This window comes from Arachis hypogaea, chromosome 19, assembly GCF_003086295.3.
Source record: "Arachis hypogaea cultivar Tifrunner chromosome 19, arahy.Tifrunner.gnm2.J5K5, whole genome shotgun sequence".
NCBI classification, from domain to species: domain Eukaryota; kingdom Viridiplantae; phylum Streptophyta; class Magnoliopsida; order Fabales; family Fabaceae; genus Arachis; species Arachis hypogaea.
This window is the reverse complement of record NC_092054.1, coordinates 54,327,498-54,349,432: the sequence shown is the minus strand read 5'-3', so window position 1 is coordinate 54,349,432 and position 21,935 is coordinate 54,327,498. Positions and strand designations below refer to the sequence as shown.

Sequence of the window (21,935 nt, the reverse complement as noted above, 5' to 3'; positions counted from 1 at the left end):
TCACGTATTAGACGAGCTCAACGTCGGTTAGCCTCTGAGGGTGGTGAAATGATTGTTATCGATTCACCAGTCTCATCTGAGGACGAATCTAAACTGCCATCTGAGAACAAAACAAGCTCCTTTACTACTAATTCAGTTGATTCACGTGTAGATAACATGGCAGCACCTCGGAGGATTACTCTCCAGGAAGCTGGAGCCCCAGATTTTACACTACAGCCGTATCAAGTGCAATATCCAACTCTGGCTGCAGATTTTGAGCTGAAGACTGCATTAATAAACTTGATGCCCAAGTTTCATGGCCTACCTGCGCAAGAGCCTATTAAGCACCTAAGGGATTTCCAGACAGCCTGTTCTACTATTAGGCGTTATGGTGCGAATGAAACTTCTATTCTTTCGACTGCCTTCCCATTTTCTCTTGAGGGAAAGGCAAGGGAGTGGTACTACTCCCAACCTGAAGCGACTGTTACTAACTGGGATACGCTCAGGAGAAAATTTTTGGAAAAATAATTTCCAGCTGAAGTTATAGACAGACTAAGGAAAGAGATCTCATGCATTGTTCAAGGTGAATTAGAGACTCTCTATGAGTACTGGGAGCATTTTAAGAACCTTCTGGACATATGTCCCCATCACATGATTGACAGACTAATGTTGATCAGCTACTTCACTCAAGGAATGAAGCCTCGGGATAAAACTACATTAGATGGTGCTAGTAATGGTTCTCTGAAAAAGTACAAAACCGCAGATGAAGCATGGCAACTGATCAGCGACTTAGCTGAGTCTACTAGGAATCACAGGCACAGGAGCACCCACTCAAAAGCCGTTGCAGAAGTTTTCTCCAGCACTGAAACTTCTGCTCTTACACAGAGTATATGTGAAATGACCAACCTACTAAAGCAAATACAGTTGAACCAACAACAACAAGCTCAGCTTGCCACACCACAACAAAGCCAACAGCTAGTCCCACAAAGAGTATGCAGAATCTGTGCTGACTATAATCATTATACTGATGAATGCCCGCAGCTCCAACAAGAAGATAACACTGTGGCAGCTACTCATAACTTTTATGACCGCCCAAATCAAGGATACAATCAACAAGGCGGCAACTGTAACCAAGGAGGAAACTATAACCAAAGATGGCAGGACAACTCCAACCAAAGTTGGAGAGATAATTCTAACCATGGCTGGAGGGACAACTATAACAGAGGAAGTAGAGATAATAATGGAAACTAGAGGTGGAATAACAACAACAGACAGCAGAATCAGAACCAAGATAGTCACAAGGACTCCAGCACAACCAACAACAAGTCCCACAGATCACTTATCCCACTTCCTCATCAAATGACGAGATGCTTCATTCTCTTGCACAAGGACAACAAGACATGTAGACTACATTGAACTCTACTTTAAATGGTCTGAATGCCACTTTACAAGCTCTCGCCGCCCGGATAGAGTCACTATCTGCTTCCACCAACTAACCTTCAAGCTCCAGTGGAATTCCTTCTCAACCCTTACCTAACCTCAAGGGTGGCATCAATGCCATCACTTTGAGGTCCGGAACCACACTGCCAAAGAGGAATCAGGAGGAGCCAAACCCAATAGTACATGCCCCAGCTGAGGATGTGATAGAAGCAGAAGATGCTGAAATGGAAGATGCTGAAATGGAAGATGCTGAAGAGGAAGATAAAGTACAAGACAAGGATGAAGAAGAATTAGCTCAGCCAAGGAATGGAGCACCAAAGGATACATAAGCTGCAAGTAGCGCCATCCCTATACCATTCCCACACCTTGCAAGAAATCCCAGAAAGCAGACGGAACTTGATCCCAAAATGGTAGAAATTTTCAAAAAGGTTGAGGTAACTGTTCCCTTTTTTGATGTTATTCAGCAAGTACCTAAAGATGCAAAGTTTCTGAAAGATTTATGCATTCATAAGGATAAAATTAATGACTTAGAAACTATTCTTTTAGGTAGTTCTATATCTGCTTTAATGGGAAGTATACCTAAAAAATGTAGTGATCCAGGTCCATGCATGGTTAACTGTACCATTGGAGGTGTAATATTTTCTGATTGCATGTGTGACTTAGGAGCATGTGTTAGTATAATGCCATTGTCTATATATGATACCTTAAGGCTCCCTCCCTTAAAAAGGTTGGCAGCTCGTTTTGTGTTAGCAGATAAAAGCATTATTACAGTAGTTAGAATTGCTGAAGATGTATTAGTAAGCATTAAGGGGCTCATATTTTTCATTGACTTCTATATCCTGGAAATGCCCCCTAATGACTCAGGAAAACCATCATCAATTCTTCTTGGAAGACCATTCCTGAAAACTTCAAAGTTCAAGCTGGATGCATTCTCAGGAACTTACTCCTTTGAGATAGATGACAGAACAGTAAGTTTTAGTTTAAATGAAGCTATGAAGCACCCACCGGAAGATCATTCTATCTTCCAATGCGATATCATTGATGAAACTATAGCTGAAGTTCACCGAATAGAATTAGAAGAGAAGCACATAGAGCAAGGTCCAAGTGTGGGGACACCCTCTGAACATAATGAAGACAACTTAACATTACCATTAGCCCCGAATGATCCAGAGCCTAGCCAAGAGCCTAAATCAGAATTGAAGCCCCTTCCTCCACACTTCAAGTATGTTTACCTTGAGGATAATCAGAAGTTCCCAGTTATTATTGCAAGGGAACTCACTTCTCAACAAGAGAAACAACTGCTTAGTGTACTAAGAAAGCACAAGAAAGCAATTGGATGGAGCTTGGCGGATATAGTAGGCATCAGCCCTCATGTTTGTGAGCACAGGATATATTTAGAAGAGGACTCGAAATCTGTCCGTCAACCCCAAAGAAGATTGAATCCTACCTTCTTAGAAATTGTCAAGAAAGAAGTGACCAGGTTACTTGAAGCAGATATTATTTACCCCATCTCAGACAGTGAATGGATCAGTCCAGTACAAGTGGTGCCCAAAAAGTCTGGAGTCACAACAATAAAGAATGAGCATGGAGAACTCCTGACAACCAGAGTGCAGAATTCATGGAGAGTTTGCATTGACTATAGGCGTCTCAACCAAGCTACTCGCAAGGATCATTACCCCTTGCCATTTATTGATCAGATGCTCGATCGCCTGTCAGGTAAATCCCATTATTGCTTTTTAGATGGTTATACAGGCTACTTTCGAATTCATATAGCTCCTGAAGATCAAGAAAAGACCACTTTTACATGTCCCTTTGGAACGTATGCTTACAAAAGAATGCCTTTTGGCTTATGTAATGCACCTGCTACTTTCCAAAAATGCATGATGAGTATCTTTTCAGATCTTATTGAGAACTGTATGGAAGTATTTATGGATGATTTTAGCGTATATGGTGATTTATTTGACCTTTGCTTGGATAGTCTAGCTAGAGTATTAGACAGATGTGTTAGTACAAACCTTGTATTGAATTTTGAAAAATGTCACTTTATGGTAAAACAAGGGATAATTCTAGGACATGTTGTCTTTAAAACTGGTATTTCAGTAGATCCAGCAAAGGTGGATGTCATTTCTAGTTTACCTTACCCCTCCTCCGTGAGGGAAGTCCGTTCGTTCCTTGGCCATGCAGGTTTTTACAGGAGATTCATTAAGGACTTCAGTAAGGTAGCATTGCCTTTATCCAGATTGCTGCAGAAAGATATTGAGTTCGAGTTCAGTGAGGATTGCATGCAAGCATTTGACAAGCTGAAGATCGCCCTGACTCAAGCTCCGATTGTAAGAGGACCAGACTGGAGCCAGCCATTTGAAATTATGTGTGATGCCTCCAACCATGCAGTAGGAGCAGCGCTGGCCCAGCGCGAAGGTAAAGACCCTTTTGTAATTGCTTATGCGTCTAAGACTTTAGATGCTGCTCAGTCTAATTACACTACTACTGAAAAAGAGCTTCTTGCTATTGTTTTTGCTCTGGATAAATTCTGAGCCTATTTACTTGGTACTAAGGTAGTAGTATACTCAGACCATGCAGCTTTAAAATATTTATTAGCTAAAAAAGAGTCCAAACCAAGGCTAATACGTTGGATACTGCTGCTACAAGAATTTGATTTAGAAATTAAGGATAGGAGTGGTAACCAGAATTTAGTAGCAGACCACTTGAGTCGCCTTGAGCACATTAAGCATGACTCCACCCCTATCAATGATACTTTCCCATTTGATAGTTTGTAAGAAGTATCTGAAGTAGTTCCTTGGTATGCACCTGTAGCTAATTATCTAGTTAGCCATACTTTTCCTCCCAATTTTACTAAGCATCAAAGGGACAAGCTGAAAAGCAAATCTAAATATTATATATGGGATGACCCATATTTATGGAGGTATGGTGTTGACCAGGTAATTAGAAGATGTGTGCCCCAATCAGAATTCCAGTCAATTTTAGAGGCCTGCCACTCTTCTGAGAGTGGAGGACATTTTGGCCCTCAAAGAACAGCTAGAAAAATCTTAGACTGTGGATTCTGGTGGCCTACTCTTTTTAAAGATGTTGCTGAATTTTGTAAATCTTGTTCCCCATGCCAAAGGTTTGGTAATATATCCAAGAGGGATGAGATGCCTCAATAGATTATGGTTTTCTGCGAAATTTTTGATGTTTGGGGCATTGACTTCATGGGTCCATTTCCAAACTCTAATGGTTACCTTTATATACTGTTAGCTGTAGATTATGTTTCTAAATGGGTGGAAGTAATTCCTACCCGTACTGATGATGCTAACACTGTTGTTTCCTTTGTTAGAAACCATATTATTTGCCGCTTTGGATCACCACGAGCAATCGTGAGCGATCAAGGCACTCACTTTTGTAACAGGAGACTAATAGGATTACTGAAGAAGCATGGAATTGTTCACAAAGTAGCAACAGCTTATCATCCCCAGACCAATGGACAAGCATAAGTGTCTAACAGAGAAATTAAACGCATTCTGGAGAAAATAGTAAAACCTCATAGGAAAGACTGGAGTGCCAGGCTACAAGATGCACTCTGGGCATATAGAACAGCGTACAAGACACCCATTAGAATGAGCCCTTTCCGCTTGGTATATGGAAAGGCTTGCCACCTTCCAGTAGAGGTGGAACACAAGGCCTTCTGGGCTGTAAGGGAATGCAATATGAATTTTGAAGAATCTGGTGCTGAAAGAAAACTGCAACTAGCAGAATTTGAGAATCTTCGCCTAGAAGCATATGACAATTCCAGGTGATACAAGGAAAAGATGAAGGCTGTCCATGACAAGCACATAAAAAGGAGATAATTCAGACCAGGGGAGTTAGTTCTTCTTTATAACTCCAGACTGAGGCTTATGCCAGGCAAACTAAGATCAAGATGGGAAGGTCCCTATAAAGTAGAGAAGGCAGAGCCATACAGAGTTTTTCACCTGCGTCATCCTTCTAGCTCCAAATTCCTAAAAGTTAATGGACATCGCCTGAAGCTTTATCATGGTGAAAAGATAAAGGATCACAAAGAACTAGAGGTCTTCCTCTTGGAAGACCCACCAACTGAAGCAGAATGAGCCTGAAAAACATCCAACTTAAGGACATAAAAGCAAAGTGCTAGGTGGGAGACAACCCACCATGGTATCATCGTTCAGTTTTAGTCTTAGTTTTATTTTTGTTTTTGTTAATGACTCTTCTTATAATCTCTGCATATAGCCTGCATTTGCATTTGCATTCTGCATATAAAAAAAGCACGCGACGCGTCCGCGTCATATGTGCATTCAAAACATGGAAGAAAAGAAGCAGAGAGTCACGCGAAAGCGTGGCTGGAGGTTTGCCTTAGGAACAAGCATGCCCATGTGAACGCGTGCCCTATGCGATCGCGTCATTTTGAAAAATAGCCTCCCACGCGTGTGCGTCACCCACGCGACCGTGTGGCCTTGCAAAATCAATGTAAAGAGGTATATGGCAGCAAGTTATGATGGAGCTGGGCTGGAATGGTGCTGGAAGCACAAGCCCTATCACGCGAACGCGTGCCCCACGCGTCCGCGTCGTTTTCAAAATATGGCCATTTACGCGATCGCGTCAACCACGCAAACGCGTCACCCAGATTTTTGGCAAAATGCATTTAAAATAGAAAGTCGTGCGTACGCGAGGCTACACTCGTGCCAATAGCACAAATCAGGCCACGCGATCACGTGACCCACGCGTCCACATCACCTGAACTTATCACCCACCACGCGATCGCGTGACCCACGCGTCCACGTCACATGCGGTGCACGGCTTATCCAAATCAGTGCCAAATATCATATCTTTTCTTTTCCAAATCTAAATCTAAATCTTTTCTTTTCTTTCTTATTTTTTTCTTCTCTCTTCTTCCTTCTTTATTCTTTCTCACTTTTTACTTCCTCCTCCCTTATTTTTCACATTCATTATCAAGGTTCTTTTCTTTCTTTCCTTACTTTTTACTTTTCCTTTATTATTTTTATTTATGTTTTCTTTTTCTTTTTTTTACTTTCATTATCTATATTTTCTTTTTTTTTCTTTTTCTTTTCTTTTTATTCCTTTAATTGGTGTTAGAAATTTAATTGGGTGATTATTTTCTTCTATATTTTGCTTATTAATTGTTGTGGAATTGTTTGACAATTAATATTACTTCCTAAAGGGTTGCTTGCATGTTCAATTTAATACTTTCAATAACATATTCACCATGCATGCTATGTGTTTGTGAAAAAGCCCGTATGAGATTCTACATTATTTTATATTATTCTATTCTACTACTCTAATGCCTATTTTTTTCACATAATCCCTTTTATATTTTATTAATTAAATATAATTGTCAATACAAACAGGTTATTAGTTTGAAAGGGTTGATAATCTAACTTGGACATTTAATACTTGATCTATGCTACTCATGCCATTGCCGGCATGCCAATAAACATCTTGCATTTAATTGCCATCAAATGCACTTGCTATATTTCCATTGATGAACTTTTCACATGTAGTCATGACCATGTGTTAACGACATCCTTCTTTACCGTGCATTGATTATCACCTATACTATCCTCTCCCTTGCTCGAACCCTTAGCTTTACATATTACTCTCTTTTTTCATTTTCAGGATGGCCACCAAGAAAGGAAAAGAGAAAGCTACTCCCAAATCACCAGCAAGGAAAGGAACCAAAAGAGCACTAGTGGCAGAGCCATCTTCAACAGCAGTAAAGCCCTCAACAAAACGAATCAAGAGGATCATCAAGGTCGATGAAAAAGAGAAAGCTTTTCCATCAAAGGATACTGCGCAGTTCACTAACCGTTACTGTGAGCAAATATTCCCCATCCTGGCTGAGAGAAATTATAATAACGAATACCTTCTCATCCTCCCGACCAACATTGTTGAATTTGTTGAGCCGCGAATTGAACGAAGACAATGGGGATTCCTACGGAGATAGTCACGACAGGTTAATCTTTCATGGGTAGTTGAATTCTACTCCAATTTTCACATGCCAACCATGCAGTCTGTCTATGTCCATCAGAAGCAAGTCCCCATAACAGAAGAGGCCATTCAACGAGCTTTAGATCTTCCCCCTGCACCAGAAGGATTGGACGCATTCCAAGAAGCCTCATTCAAACTCCAGACATACCAATTTGACTGGAACGCCGTTCTCAGAGTTATAGCACAACCTGGCAGCAGATGGACCTATGGATACCATCGATCTCGACCTAAGAGCATATTGGCTTCAGCACTCACCGTGGAGGCTCGAGTATGGGCACAGATTATGTCCCATTACATTTTTTTGAGCACTCACGAGTCCTCCTTCACTGCAGACATGGCTGTTCTACTCTGGTGTATCCTTACAGATCAGCACCTCAATTTACCAAGACACATTCGGCATGCTATGAGACACATACAGATTGCGGGTAACCTACCTTTTTCCGCTTTAGTTTCAGATCTAGTCTCAGCAGCCGGAGTCTCCTATAGCGCTGGGGACACCAAGGCCATGATTCCACGAGATGATCAGTACGTCCCTAACGGAAAGTATATCAGACCTCCAGCAGCCACTACTATTCGGCCTACAGACCAGGCCGAGGACATTCCTTCTCCTTCCACATCACAAGCACCTTCAACAAACCAACTGCTCCATCAAATACTTGAGAGGCTAGACCGAATTGAATGGAAAGGAAAGCAAAGGGAGCGCCGTAACAAGCGCCGATTTACAAACCTCAAGGAGCTGATTGTTGGTAACCACCCACCTAAAGAAGACCCAGACACCCCGGACTCCACTTTATTTACCAGCACAGGGAGCCATGATGGTCCCGGTTGTGGAGATACTGCTACCAGCCCCCCTTTGTTCCTGACTAATGGTACTGAGGACAGTGCCAAGCTTTAAGTGTGGGGAGGTCGGTCAGTACCTGACTTCCAGAGGTAATTTCTTTTCCTTAAACACCAATAAATAGGATATTTAATTATTTTTCTTTTATTAGGATAGGATAAATAGCATAGTAATAAGAATTTGTGCATGCATGTTCTAATTAGTTGAAAATAATAAGTTTCTTTTTAAGACGCTATTTTTGAAAAATTTCACTAATTTAAATCAAAACTTTTGTGTTAAACTTGTTTGGAAATTGTATTTGGAACAGAGTTAAAAGCTAGAACACACAACCTGTGAGACTTGAGCCTAATGACATGGTTACAATATTTAACCATAAAATTCTATTCTTGTGTGTTTGCTTCTCTATGATTGTGATATATATTTTGTTCCATCCTATATGTCCAATATTTAATGTGTTATATGCATGCATATGATTGAGGCCATTATTTTATTTAACTCACTTACCCCAAATAGCCTACCCTTCCATTTACCTTTGTTAGCCAATTTGAACCTTTTAATCCCATTTGTTCTATATTTTACCACATTACTAGCCTTAAGCAGAAAAACAAGTAATACCCCAAATTGAATCTTTGGTTAGCTTAAGATAGAAAGTGTGTGTCAATTAAGTATGGAGAAATTGTGGAAATATGGGTTAATAAGGAAATGTGTCATGATAAAATATTGGGAATTTGCGTACATACTCATGTGAAACTAAAAATAATTATAAATCCATGTGCATTGGCAATGTTATTTTTATGCTGCAAAAAAAAAAATCAAAAAATATTCAAATAATTAAGTAATTAGATAAATGAATAAGGGGACAAAATTACCCCAATGTTAAGCCTAATGAAAAATCAATGCACATGTGATACAAGTTAAAAGAAGTGTTGATGCATGAGTATATAAAAGTGGGAAAACTTTGGGTAACTAAGCATGAATTTAAAAGTATAGAATGTATGTATAGGTAAGAGCTTAGGTTAATCAAGGATTCAATTTATAGCTCACTCAGCCATATATATACCATCACCTTTACCTTGGCCCTATTACAATCTTAAAAAGACCTCATGATGTTTGCATTGGTACATTAAATATTTGTTGATTGGTTAGGTGAAGAACAAGGTTTAGAAAGCATGATTAGAGAAGAATAGACTGATTACCCTATACACTAGAGTGACTGGAGTGCATATACACCATCAGTGATGGTTCAATGCTTAATTCTATGTTTCCTGCTTTCATGAGCTGTCTTCTTACAAGTTTAATTGCTTTTACTATATAATTTGAATTAGTGGAATTTGATTTATTTTTGTCTTGAAGAACTTATTTACTTTTAACCAAGTAGACAAAATCATATAGTTGCATTCATATACATAGGTTGTATTGCATTGCATGAGTCTTACTTTTCCCTACTCATTTGTTTTATCTGCTTAAGCTAAGCATGAGGACATGCTAATGTTTAAGTGTGGGGAGGTTGATAAACCACTATTTCATGGTTTATCTTGTGTTTAATTGAGTGGTTTCATAAAGTCTTCACCCACTTATTCATACTAATTGCATGACTTTACATTTTCCTTCCTAGTATTATTTTATGATTGAAAACGTGCTTCCTAGAAATCTTTAATTTATGTACTTTAATTCTCCTTTATACCATTCGATACCGTGATCCGTGTGTTAAGTGTTTTAGGCTTTATAGGGCAGGAATAACTTAGGAAATGGAGAGGAAGCTCGCAAAAATAGAAGGAACACAAGAAACTAAGGAGATGACCAGCGAATAGTGACGCGCGTGCATGGCTCACACGAGCGCGCGGAATGGAGAAATTGAAGCGACGCGTGCGCGTGCCTGACGCGTACGCGGGGATTGGAGTCTGCACGAATTATGCGAATGCGTGGACGACGCGCTTGCGTGACAAGAAAAATCGCTGAATGACGCGAATGCATGGACGACGCGTACGCGTGACCTGCGCGATCTGCATAATTAACAGAAAACGCTGGGGGCGATTTCGGGCCGCGTTTTGACCCAGTTTTTGGCCCAGAAACACAGAATAAAGCCAGGGAACATGTAGAGACTTGACAGAGATTAGATACACAACACAATTTTAGATACATTCACACATTAGGATAGTTTTAGTTTTAGATCTGAATTTAGAGAGGATTACTTTCCCTCTAGGGTCACTTTTCATTCATTACTTTTGCTTTTGGATATTGAAGAAGTCATTACCTCTGTTAAAGACATTATTCTAGTTTGTTTCTTTACATACTCTTTTATTTATTTATAACATATTTTTAATTCTTGCTTAGAGTAGTAATTGGATTATTTTCATGGATTGTTAATGCAAAGAATTACTTTTATTTTTAATTAATTTTGAATTCTTATTTTTATTTAATTCATCATGTCTTCTTCTATTATTTTTATGAGCATTATATTCATGTCAATGGAGTAGACTCCATACTTGACATGGGGATTGATTAAAAAGAGACACTTGAGTTGGAAGGCTTAAGTGCTATTTAAACTGGAAATTGTTGGCTAGTTCTGTATTTACTAACGCTAGACCTTCCCAAGGGAGAGGAATAGGATTTGCGAATAAGAGTTAGCTCAATCACTTGACTTTCCTTTATTTAGTAAGGGTTAACTAAGTGAAAACAACAACCTTTTTAATACTACACTTAAGAGATCCCAACAAGGATAGAACTTCCAATTAATCATTCCCCCAGTCAAGGCTTTTTATTTAGAATATTAATAATCATTCTTAGTTTTTGTTACTTTAATTTACAATTATTTAATTGCTCATTATTCAACTCTCAATCTCTCGTGGAAATTCCTAATTAATAAAACAGCATACTTTCTCGCAACTCGTTGGGAGACGACCTGGGATTCATACTCCCAGTATTTTTATTCTAAATTTTTGTGACACCTTTCTAAATTGGTGAGACGGATTTTAGCTGGTTAAGGGCTATACTTGCAACGCTACTCTCTTATTTAAAATCTCTTAATTGGCCTAACTTCTGCCACGCACCAGGATTCATCATTCATTCACACATTTTAGTTTGAGATGTAGGATTCTAGAGAGATTGAAGCTCTCTCTTCTCTCTAGGTTTTAAGGTTTCTTCTTTCAATTTCTTCTTACATTTAGGTTTAGGTTTCAGTCTTATTTTAATTTAGTTTTCTCTTACTTTTATTTGTTCTAGCACTTTAGTTCACCAACTCCTCTTGTTAATTTATTTATTTTGCAATTTTAGTTTATGAGTCCTTTTGTTACTCTCAATTTCCTTTCATTGTAATTTTATGTTTTCATGTCTCTTGATAATTGCCTTAGTTACTGTTATTGATATTTCTTGTTTATGTTAGTCATAACCTTTATTACTTCTTGCATTTTGTGATGTTTACTTTTATTATATGCTATGTGTTTAATGAAATATTTCTTTTAGCTATAGAGTAGATTTTTCTGTTCTTGGCTTGGGTTGGTAACTTGGGTGATCTTGAGTTGCTAATGTCCAAGTGATTGATGATTGATGTCCATTGACACTAGCTTTCATTAATTCGATTAGTGAGTGGCTAGGACTTATGGATTAGGATTGATGAAGCTCATTTGACTTTCTTTCAATTGTTAGAGGATGACTAAATGAGATTAATCCCTACAACTATCATATTGTGGTTAGTGACAAGGATAGAGATCCTTAACTATTAACCCTTGCCAAGATCTTTTTACCATTTGAGGTTTCTTTACCGTCTTGCTATTTACATTTCTTGTTCCTTATTTCAAAACCCCAAAAAGAGGTACATCGTAACCAATAATAAACATACTTCCCTGTAATTCCTTGAGAGACGATCCAAGGTTTGAATACTTTGGTTTACTTTTATTGGGGTTTGTACTTATGACAACTTAATTAAACGTTGACCAAGGATTGATTGTTGGTTTAGAACTATACTTGCAACGTGATATTTGTGTGAAATTCTTTACTGACATTTATCCTCCATCACCATCATCTCTCTATTCATATCAAGAATCATCCTCTCTTTATTCTTATCAAGAACCATCATCTCTTTACCCTGCCATGGAACTTGCCTTACGAACCTTCATACACGAAACTAAAACCTTCTTCAGAAACTTAGAAATTTGAATGGAGTAATTGGCAAAGCAAGTTGCTGTGAATCCCACTAATGGCTTTCTCAGTGATACAATGCCCAACTCCAGAGATGAATGCAAAGCTACCCTGAGAGGTGGTAAGATAGCGGGAAAGGAGGATACATGCAATGAAGAGTAAGTGTAGGTCACTGAAAAAGCCAACAAACAAGAGGAAGGAGGAGCATTTACATCTATTCTACCAAGGAGAAGGAGACAGTGAAGCCTTACACACTTGGAATTCCATATCCTCATATATTGGCTCTTGTTGACGAGTTTTGAAACATTCCGAAGCTCCAAAGGCTTTAATGAGTGCATCATCTCAATACGAAGCCCTCCTTCATACTTCAAACATTTTCATTCTTCAAAACTGAAAACAGAACAGTGACAACGATATTCAGAACTGAAAACAGATCACCTTGGGGAGAGTCTCCTCTGGGTGTTCAACGCCCTACAGGGAGCAAATGCTGGCGTTGAACGCCAGCCAGGGAGCAATGCCTGGCGTTTCTGGGCATCCAACGCCCTAAGAGGAGAAAGGACCCGGCATTGAACGCCAGGAAGGGAGTATCCTATCCGTTCAACGCCCAAAAGGGAGCATGCTCTGGTGTTGAACGCCAGCCAGAGGGCAGAACTGGTCGTTCAACACCCTACAGGGGGCAGCCAACCCCAACCATTCACCCGCTATGGGTGTTCAATGCCCATTCCTGGCATTGAACTCCAGGTAGGGGGCAGGCAGCGTGAGTTCTGCAACCTTCTCAGCTAAGTGGCTCCCACAGAATCTCCACCTACCCCTCCTTCTTCTCTCCCCTACTTTCCCTCTTCTCCACACATACTCTTTCCCATACACCTTCAACCAATCACATCCACATCACCTTTCTCTCTTCTTAAAACCCTTCCTCACTCCCATCATTCAATTTCCACCAACTCCACCCACTTCAAATTCAAACCATTCCCACCCATTCTTCCCTCCCTCATAATCGAAACCCTAACCCTCCCACCCCTATAAATACCCCCTTCATTCCTTTCATCACCCTCACACCTAATCACTCTTTTCCTCTTCCCTTATACACTCTAAGCACTCCTCCCCTTTCTCAACCCCACTTGGCCGAAGGCTTCTCTTCTCCCTTCACCCTCTATAATTCTTCATTCTTCTACTCCTTTCTTTCCTTTTCATTCTCATTTGCTCGAGGATGAGAAAACTTCTTACGTTTGGTGTTGCAGAAACTTTGCTTTTTGACTTCTACCACTCACAAGTATGGCACCCAAGGTCAGTGAAGCCTCAAGGAAGAGAAAGGGAAAGGCTTCCGCTTCTTCTTCTAAACCTTGGAAAAAGAAGCAATTCCTCACCAAGGCTCATCAAGACCACTTCTATGATGTGGTGGCAAAGAAAAGGGTGATCCCCTGATGAGCGGATATTTTATACACTTTTTAGCACTATTTTATTATTATTTTTGGTTATGTTTTGTTAAGTTTTATCAAGTTTTAGTAGGTTTTAGTGTACAAATTACTTTTTGGATGCTACTTTGAGTTTTTGTAGTTTTCCTATTGTTCATACCCTGGGTCGAGTTATCCGACCTGGGCTGATTGAAGACAGAGCAACCGACCACTTCAGGTCAGGTCCTCGACCTCTTCTTTAAAAGAGGTCGGCTAAATCGCCACAAGAAGCCCAAGAAGGCCCAAACAAAGGGACATAGCCCAATCTAAAGGCGGCTAAAGCCTAAAAAGATAAGGGCGATTCCCTTTAAAGATAAGATGACTTCACTCAAAGATAAGATAAGATAACTAACTTATCTTATCTAAGATGGTCAGCCCACACTACTATAAATACACTGGAGCACCCAGGTATAACTCATACTCTGATTCTACCAAATACCTGCTTAAAGCCCATGCTAACTTAGGCATCGGAGTCCCTTGCAGGTACCACCACCCTCCGGTGATCACGGATCAGCAGCATTATCACGGCCATCAAGTCGGACATGACAGCTTCGGTCACCACCGCAGATCTCGACCGAGATCGACCTACAGTTTCAGGTAATCCTTGGAACATTGGCGCCGTTGCCGGGGAAACTAGAAGTTATCCCATCACCATGGTGGACGACCATGACAACGATCACAACTCTGGTTTGGTGGATAGAACGCCAAACAAGAACCCGGACATTACCCCGAAGGATACACCTCAAACAACTCGAAAAATAGGCTGAACATCAAGAGAAGCCTCCGGAGGGAAACTAAGCGACGACGAGAGCTAGAAGACAAGCTCCTGAAGCTCAAAGTAGATCTCAAAAACAAATCTGCTCATTCCAACCAGGAAGATAATTCCCTCAAGGACCAAGATCCCTTCATCAAAGAGATCATGAAAGCTAAAGTTCTAATAGATTTTAAAGCTTCCGACATGACTTCGTATGACGGCACCTCGAATTCGAGCCATCATCTCAGCAATTTCAGAAGCAGAATGTATCTCACCGATGCCTCAGACGCCGTTCAATGCAAAGCCTTCCCAACTACCCTAACAAAGACAACAATAAAGTGGTTCGACAGTTTGCCTCCCAGATCCATCACAAGTTTTGACGACCTAGCCAAAAAATTCCTTTCCAGATTTTCCACCCAAAAGGACAAAGCTAGGAATCAAACAAGGTGATCGAGAGAGTCTTTGTAGCTTCATAGAAAGATTCAACAAAGCATGTCTGGACATACAAAGTCTGCAAACAGAAGCAGCCATCATGGGTCTCATCAATGGCCTAAGAGAAGGACCTTTTAGCCACTCCATATAAAAAAAGTATCCAACATCCCTGAACGAGGTACAAGAATGGGCAGAGAAGTATATCAACATGGAAGAGAATTCGCGATTAGGGGAAACATCAAGACCTAGACCCTCTTATCCCTCTCGGGAGAAGGATAAAGAATCCAGGAAAAAAGAAGATCAACTCAAGGAGAAGCCCCGAAAATACCACAATTACATTCCTCTTCGGGTATCCCTTGTAGATGTTTTTCGAGAAATATGCAACACCGAGAAGATCCCACCACCTCGCCTAATCAAAAGTAAAAAATGAGGGAGAAGTCGGACGGAGTACTGTGAGTACCATCGAATTTACGGACACCCCACCAATGAATGCTTCGACCTAAAAGCTGTTATCGAGAAGTTGGCAAGAGAAGGGCAATTAGATCGATAATTAGCCAACAAAATGGAAGAACCAAGGAAAAGAAGAAGGGACGAAGAGGTTGGACGAGCTGAGCGATCACCTCACACTCCAGAGAGACATGTTCACGTAATAAATGGAGGATTCGCAGGAGGAGGGATCTCTAAGTCATCTCGCAAAAGACACCTTAAAGAAGTATATCATGTAGGGGAAGGGGAGAAGACATCCGACCTCCCCACTATCACTTTTACCCAAGAAGATGCAACAGGCGTCATCCCGGGACATGATGATCCCATGGTCATCACCATCATACTAGCTAACGCTAACCTCCACAGAACATTAATTGACTAGGGAAGTTTCGCCGACATCTTATTCAAAACCGCCTTAAACAAACTCGGCCTGCAAGAAAAATAACTCAAAGCATATCCGAATAGCCTGTTCGGACTAGGAGATACTCTAATCCAACCACTAGGGTATATTTCACTACACACAACCTTTGGAAAGGGAACTTGGTTAAGGACACTTAACATAGACTACATTGTAGTCGACGTAAGCTCAGCCTACAACGCCCTAATAGGTCAGACTACACTAAACCAGATTGCTACAGTAGTCTCAACTCCACACCTATGCATGAAGTTCCCAACTCCGGAAGGGATCGCTACCATAAAGGGAGACCAAAGAATTGCGTGATGCTGTTACAATGAAAGTCTGAACCTTAAAGGGAACCCAAAAGGAAAAGAAGTCAACACTATCGAACTAGGACGAATTTGAGCTCGCGAAGAACTTCGTCCGTAGCCCGAAGGTGAGACCGAAGAGGTCCAAATCGGTGACGCATGGGATAAGACAACAAATATCAGGGCAACCTTAAAGGGAGATTTAAAGGAGTCCCTGATACAGTTCCACAAGGATAACGTTGACCTCTTTGCATGGAAGGCAACAGATATGCCAAGCATAGATCCCAAACTAATGTGCCAAAAATTGGCAGTGTATCCAGGATCACGGCCAGTATAGCAGAAGCGCAGGAAGCTCGTACCGAAAAAATCTCAAGCCGTGGAAGAACAGGTACAGGCATTATTAGAAGTAGGATTTATAAGGGAAGTAACATACCCGCTATGGCTAGCCAACGTCGTATTGGTAAAAAAGTCAAATGGAAAATGACGGATGTTCACTAACTATACCGACCTTAATAAAGCCTGTCCAAAAGATCCCTACCCACTTCCCAGTATAGACACTCTAGTGGATGCATCTTCTGGATACAAGTACCTCTCCTTCATGGATGCTTACTCAGAATACAATCAAATCCCGATGTATCCACCCGACTAAGAAAAGACCTCGTTCCTAACTCTAAAAGCAAATTACTGCTATATCGTCATGCCATTCGGACTCAAGAATGCAGGAGCTACCTATCAAAGACTAATGAATAAAGTCTTCGCCGACCATATTGGAAAGCTAATGGAGGTTTATATAGATGACATGCTAATGAAAAGACAAAGTGAGGAGTTATTATTGTCCGACCTCACTAAAGTATTTGACACCATAAGAAAGCATGGTATGCGACTTAACCCCGCAAAGTGCACTTTCGCGGTAGAAGCTGGCAAATTATTGGGCTTCATGCTCACACAAAGAGGAATCGAGGCGAACCCAGATAAGTGTCAGGCCATACTCAACATGAAAAGTCTGACCTGCGTTAAGGAAGTACAACAACTCAACGTAAGACTCGTAGCCTTGTCCAGATTTCTAGCTGGATCGGCCATCAGATCTCTCCCCTTTTATGCCATATTAAGGAAAGGAAAGATGTTCGAATGGACCACAAAGTGTGAGCAAGCCTTCTAAGATTTCAAAAAGTTCTTAGGGAAACCACCCGTTCTTACCTGACCACAGGAAGGAGAAGCACTCATATTATACCTCGCAGTAGGAAGTCGGGCAATAGCCTCTGCACTAGTCAGAGAAGACAAAAGTGGGCAACAACCCGTCTACTTCATCAGCAAAGCCTTACAAGGGGCCGAACTGAACTATCAAAAGATAGAAAAGTTCGCTTACGCACTCATACGCACCTCTCGCCAACTCCGCCCGTACTTTCAAGTGCACACCATCAAGGTTCGGACCAACCAACCCATAAAAAGCATTCTATAGAAAACAGACTTAGCGGAAAGAATCCTATAGTGGGCAGTCGAGTTGTCTGAATTCAATCTTCGATATGAAACTCGGACAGCCATCAAGTCCCAGTCTCTGGCCGACTTCATTGCTGAATACACAGATACCCCGGGAAATCCCACAAAATGAAAACTCTACGTGGACGACTCTTCGAACAAAACTGGGAGTGGTGCAGGCGTGATACTAGAAAGCGATCAGGGAACCCAAGTCGAACTCTCATTAAAATTTGACTTTCCTACTTCAAATAATCAACCCGAGTACGAAGCGTTACTGGCTGGTTTGAGGCTGGCTAAGGAGATAGGGGTCCAAAAGCTAACCATCTTCAGTGATTCACAAATAGTTACCTCGAAATAGAAGGGAATTACTAGGTTAAGGATCCCACCATGAAAAAATATCTGGACAAGACCAGAGAATAGTTCGGACAACTCGGGGGATATAAGATCTAACATATACCTCAGAAACAGAATGCTCGAGCTGATGCACTCTCAAAACTAGCCAGCACCAAACCCGGGGACAATAATAGAAGCCTCATCCAGGAAACATTGCAAAATCCATCAATCTTAGAGGAAGAAAAAGTCCTAACCATAGCAGGTCAGGTTCAGAGTTGGATGACCCCCATAATCAACTACCTCAAGATAGAGGCGCTCCCCACAATAAGAAGGAGGCAAAGAGGTTGACATGAGAAGCACAACACTACACCATAGTAGGCAACATCTTATATAGAAGAGGGATCGCAACACCCCTCCTAAAATGCATACTGACCTCCAACACCAGGGAAGCCCTGGAAGAAGTACACAGTGACATGTGTGGCAACCACTTGGGGGCACGAGCTCTTTCCAAAAAGGTACTACGAGCTGGATTTTCTGGCCGACCTTACAAAAAGAAGCCACAAAATTCGTCAAAACATGCCCACCATGTCAGAAGCATGCTAACTTCCATGTCGTCCCACCAGAAGAGCTCATCAGTGTCACGTCACCATGGCCGTTCACAAAAACGGGGCTAGACCTTCTTGGACCCTTTCCCCAAGGATCGGGACAAGTTAAATTCCTCATCGTAAGGGTGGACTATTTCACAAAATGGATCGAGGCAGAGCCCCTAGCCAATACCACTGCTCAAAGAAGTCAAAAATTTCTATACAGGAATATTATTACAAGGTTTGGCATCCCTTACTCCATTACCACAGATAATGCCACTTAATTTACTGATACGGGCTTCAGGAACTTGGTAGCCGACTTGAAATAAAGCACGAATTCACATCCGTAGAATACCCACAAGCTTAAAGCTGCCAACAAAGTCATACTGGTCGGGTTAAAATGGAGACTACAACACGTAAAGGGAGCTTGGGCAGAAGAGATTCCACAAGTCCTATGGGCATATCGGACAACTCCGCACTCCACCACGGGAGAATCTCCTTTCCGACTCACTTATGGAATGGAGGCAATGATCCCAATGGAGATAGAGGAAGGATCCCCCAGAACAATCCTCTACAATGAGGAAGCCAACTACCAAAACTAAAGGGAAGAGCTCGACTTACTACCCGAGGTCCGAGAAAGAGCTCAATAACGATCTCATCCTAATCTAAAATGACATCGGAGCAGGTCGATCAGGAGAGGAAAAGCTAGCAGCAAACTGGAAAGGTCCTTACCGAGTTGTAGAGGTACTGGGAAAAGGCTACTACAAGGTGTCCGATCTTGAAGGGCGAGAGCTACCAAGGTCATGGCATGCCTGCAACCTAAGAAGGTATTATAGTTAGAAAGTGATAAAGATCTTAGGCCAAGGTGCACTCTTTTTCCTGAAAAGATTTTTTAATGAGGTGCCAAGCCAAGATCTACGAAATTGTCCGCCTTAGAAGGGTAAGCTCTTATATGTATATATTCTTGTCTATTTTATACTTGAATAAAGTTTTTCAGATTTCATAAAAGGTTACCTACCAAGACGCATTAATCTGAGTGCAAAAATTCACCGTCCGATTACAACAAGATCGGCAAGATGAAAACTAAATTCATCACCCGATCACGACAAAATCGGCAGAATAAAAACCAAATTCATCAGCCAATTGCGAAGAAGTCGGCAAGGTCAAAGCAACAAAAACAGATTAATGTAAGAAGTTATAGAAAGTAATCCATAAAAAGTGGCCTGACGAGGTCTTACTAAAAATAGATTACTAAAAGTAACTTAAGAAGGACCGACAAAGAAGAAGTCGGACTAAATCAACCAAAAAAGTTATAGAAAGTAATCCATAAAAAGTGGCCTGACGAGGTCTTACTAAAAATGGAATACTAAAAATAACTTAAGAAGGACCGACAAAGAAGAAGTCGGACCAAATCAACCAAAAAAGTTATAGAAAGTAATTCATAAAAAGTAACCTGACGAGGTCTTACTAAAAATGGATTACTAAAAATAACTTAGGAAAGGACCAACAAGAGAAGTCAGACCAACGAAAAGCGTGCGCTAAAGGGAACACAGCTTTACCCAAAAAGCCACAGCTTCTTGACAAGACTATCAAAGTTGTTCGGCCCCAAGGATCATTTCGCCAAATCAGAAGACGAGTAAAACAAGATCTAAAAAGAGGTCAGACAGCAGAGTGTCCACACTCTATAAAAATCTACAAAATTTGCTAAGGTTGCAAAAAAGAACAATTGATATATCAAAAAACACAATCATCATTAAAAGACTCAGAAGGCGACCGGAAAGAGGGCCTCAAAAGTTCAAAGTATTTTGTTTTTCTACCTAATAAAGTTGCGTAAAAGCAACTAAAAGTCACAGGAACCAATAAACAAATTACAAAAGAACAGAGTTCAGAATGCCCACAAATCGGGTAGTACAGATAAAACAGAAATATCATAAGGGGTCCAAAGTTTCCTCAGTAGTAGCATCAGTAGCCGAAGGAGGTGGAATGATATTCACAGGGATGGCATCCACGGTCCCATCCTCACGATTAAGAAATTCACAATCCGGATCAGGTTGAGAATGGTCGACCTTAGTAGAAGGATTTGAAGAAATCGTAGCTGCGGAGACTTTGGCTAGTGGTGCAGGAGCTAGAGGCTCATCATCCTCGTCATCTGGGGCGGGCACTATTCTACCATCTTCTACCACATTGTCCAGACTAAAGAGCGTCAGGTCGAGTTCAGGAGCAAGAACTTGGACTTGAGCCTTTAGATTCTCATAGGCACCAGTCACAGAATCCACCAGATGGCCTTGGAGATCGGCGTAATTCACAAGAGCAGATTCAAGCCTCTCCCTTAGCTCCAACACCTCGGCGTAAGTACGGGTATAACTTTCCTTGTGTTTCTTCATCATCTCCTCCGCCAATTTTGCAGTCGCCTCAGCCTCGATAGCTCGCGACTTCTCCTTCTTCAAATCGAGCTCCAATTTGGCCACCCTAGCGTCAAGCTCATCCTTCAACCCGTTAACTCTATTGAATTCTGACTTGGCATCCTCAAGAAAAGCTTTTGTAGCATGAATTGGGGAGCCCTGAACAGTACAGAACAGAGTCGTTCCCATATGGGCCATCCGAATACCGTTACTGGTGATAAAATCCAAATGGTGAAGGATGGACACATCATCCATAGGAAGTCGACCAAAGGGGGCAATCTGATTATCAACAAATCCCACGGCATCAAAATCTGGGGCATCCAAGTCATAAGGCTCAGTAGTTTTTTATTTTTTAGGAGGTGGGCCAACAGTAGAAGAAGCGATAGCACCAGTGGATGGTCGAACTGGGTCAGAAGGAATAATTTGGACATGGGGGGTAGGAATAACGTTCCTCGTCCCAGAAGCACTCAATGTTGGTTTCCGTGGTGGAACCTGAAAAGACTCTCCCTCCGCAGTCTTGGCCGAGATGTTGGAGGCAGCTGTTGCCTTCTTTGCCCGACGATAGGCCTTCATGGAATCTGCATGCTTCACCATCTCTGAAAATGAGAAACACTAAAATTAAATCACCAATAAGAAAAGTATAGATCAGCAAAACAAATACAGAAAATCCAAAAGGATGAGAACAACTACCCAATTCAGCCTTAAGAAGGGAAGGATCCCCTAGAAACTTTTTCGTATCAAGATGGGGAGGCTCTCCCCAATTTTCCTCCAACACATTCACGAAGGCCTGCTCAACCTCATCTAGACTTTCCAGGAGTATTTAGCTACAACTACATTCTTCTTCCAGCAAAGAGGGAAGGTAAGCTCATCATTTTCATCCAAAAATAAGGGCCGAGC

General features: G+C 41.2%; 1 non-coding gene across 1 annotated transcript; it reads right to left on the bottom strand.

Moving 5' to 3' along the window:
• Window positions 1–528: 528 nt before the first annotated feature.
• LOC112781366 (small nucleolar RNA R71) lies at window positions 529–636 on the bottom strand. The gene has a single exon (XR_003192147.1). It is a non-coding gene; the product is annotated as a small nucleolar RNA R71 (small nucleolar RNA).
• Window positions 637–21,935: the final 21,299 nt, after the last annotated feature.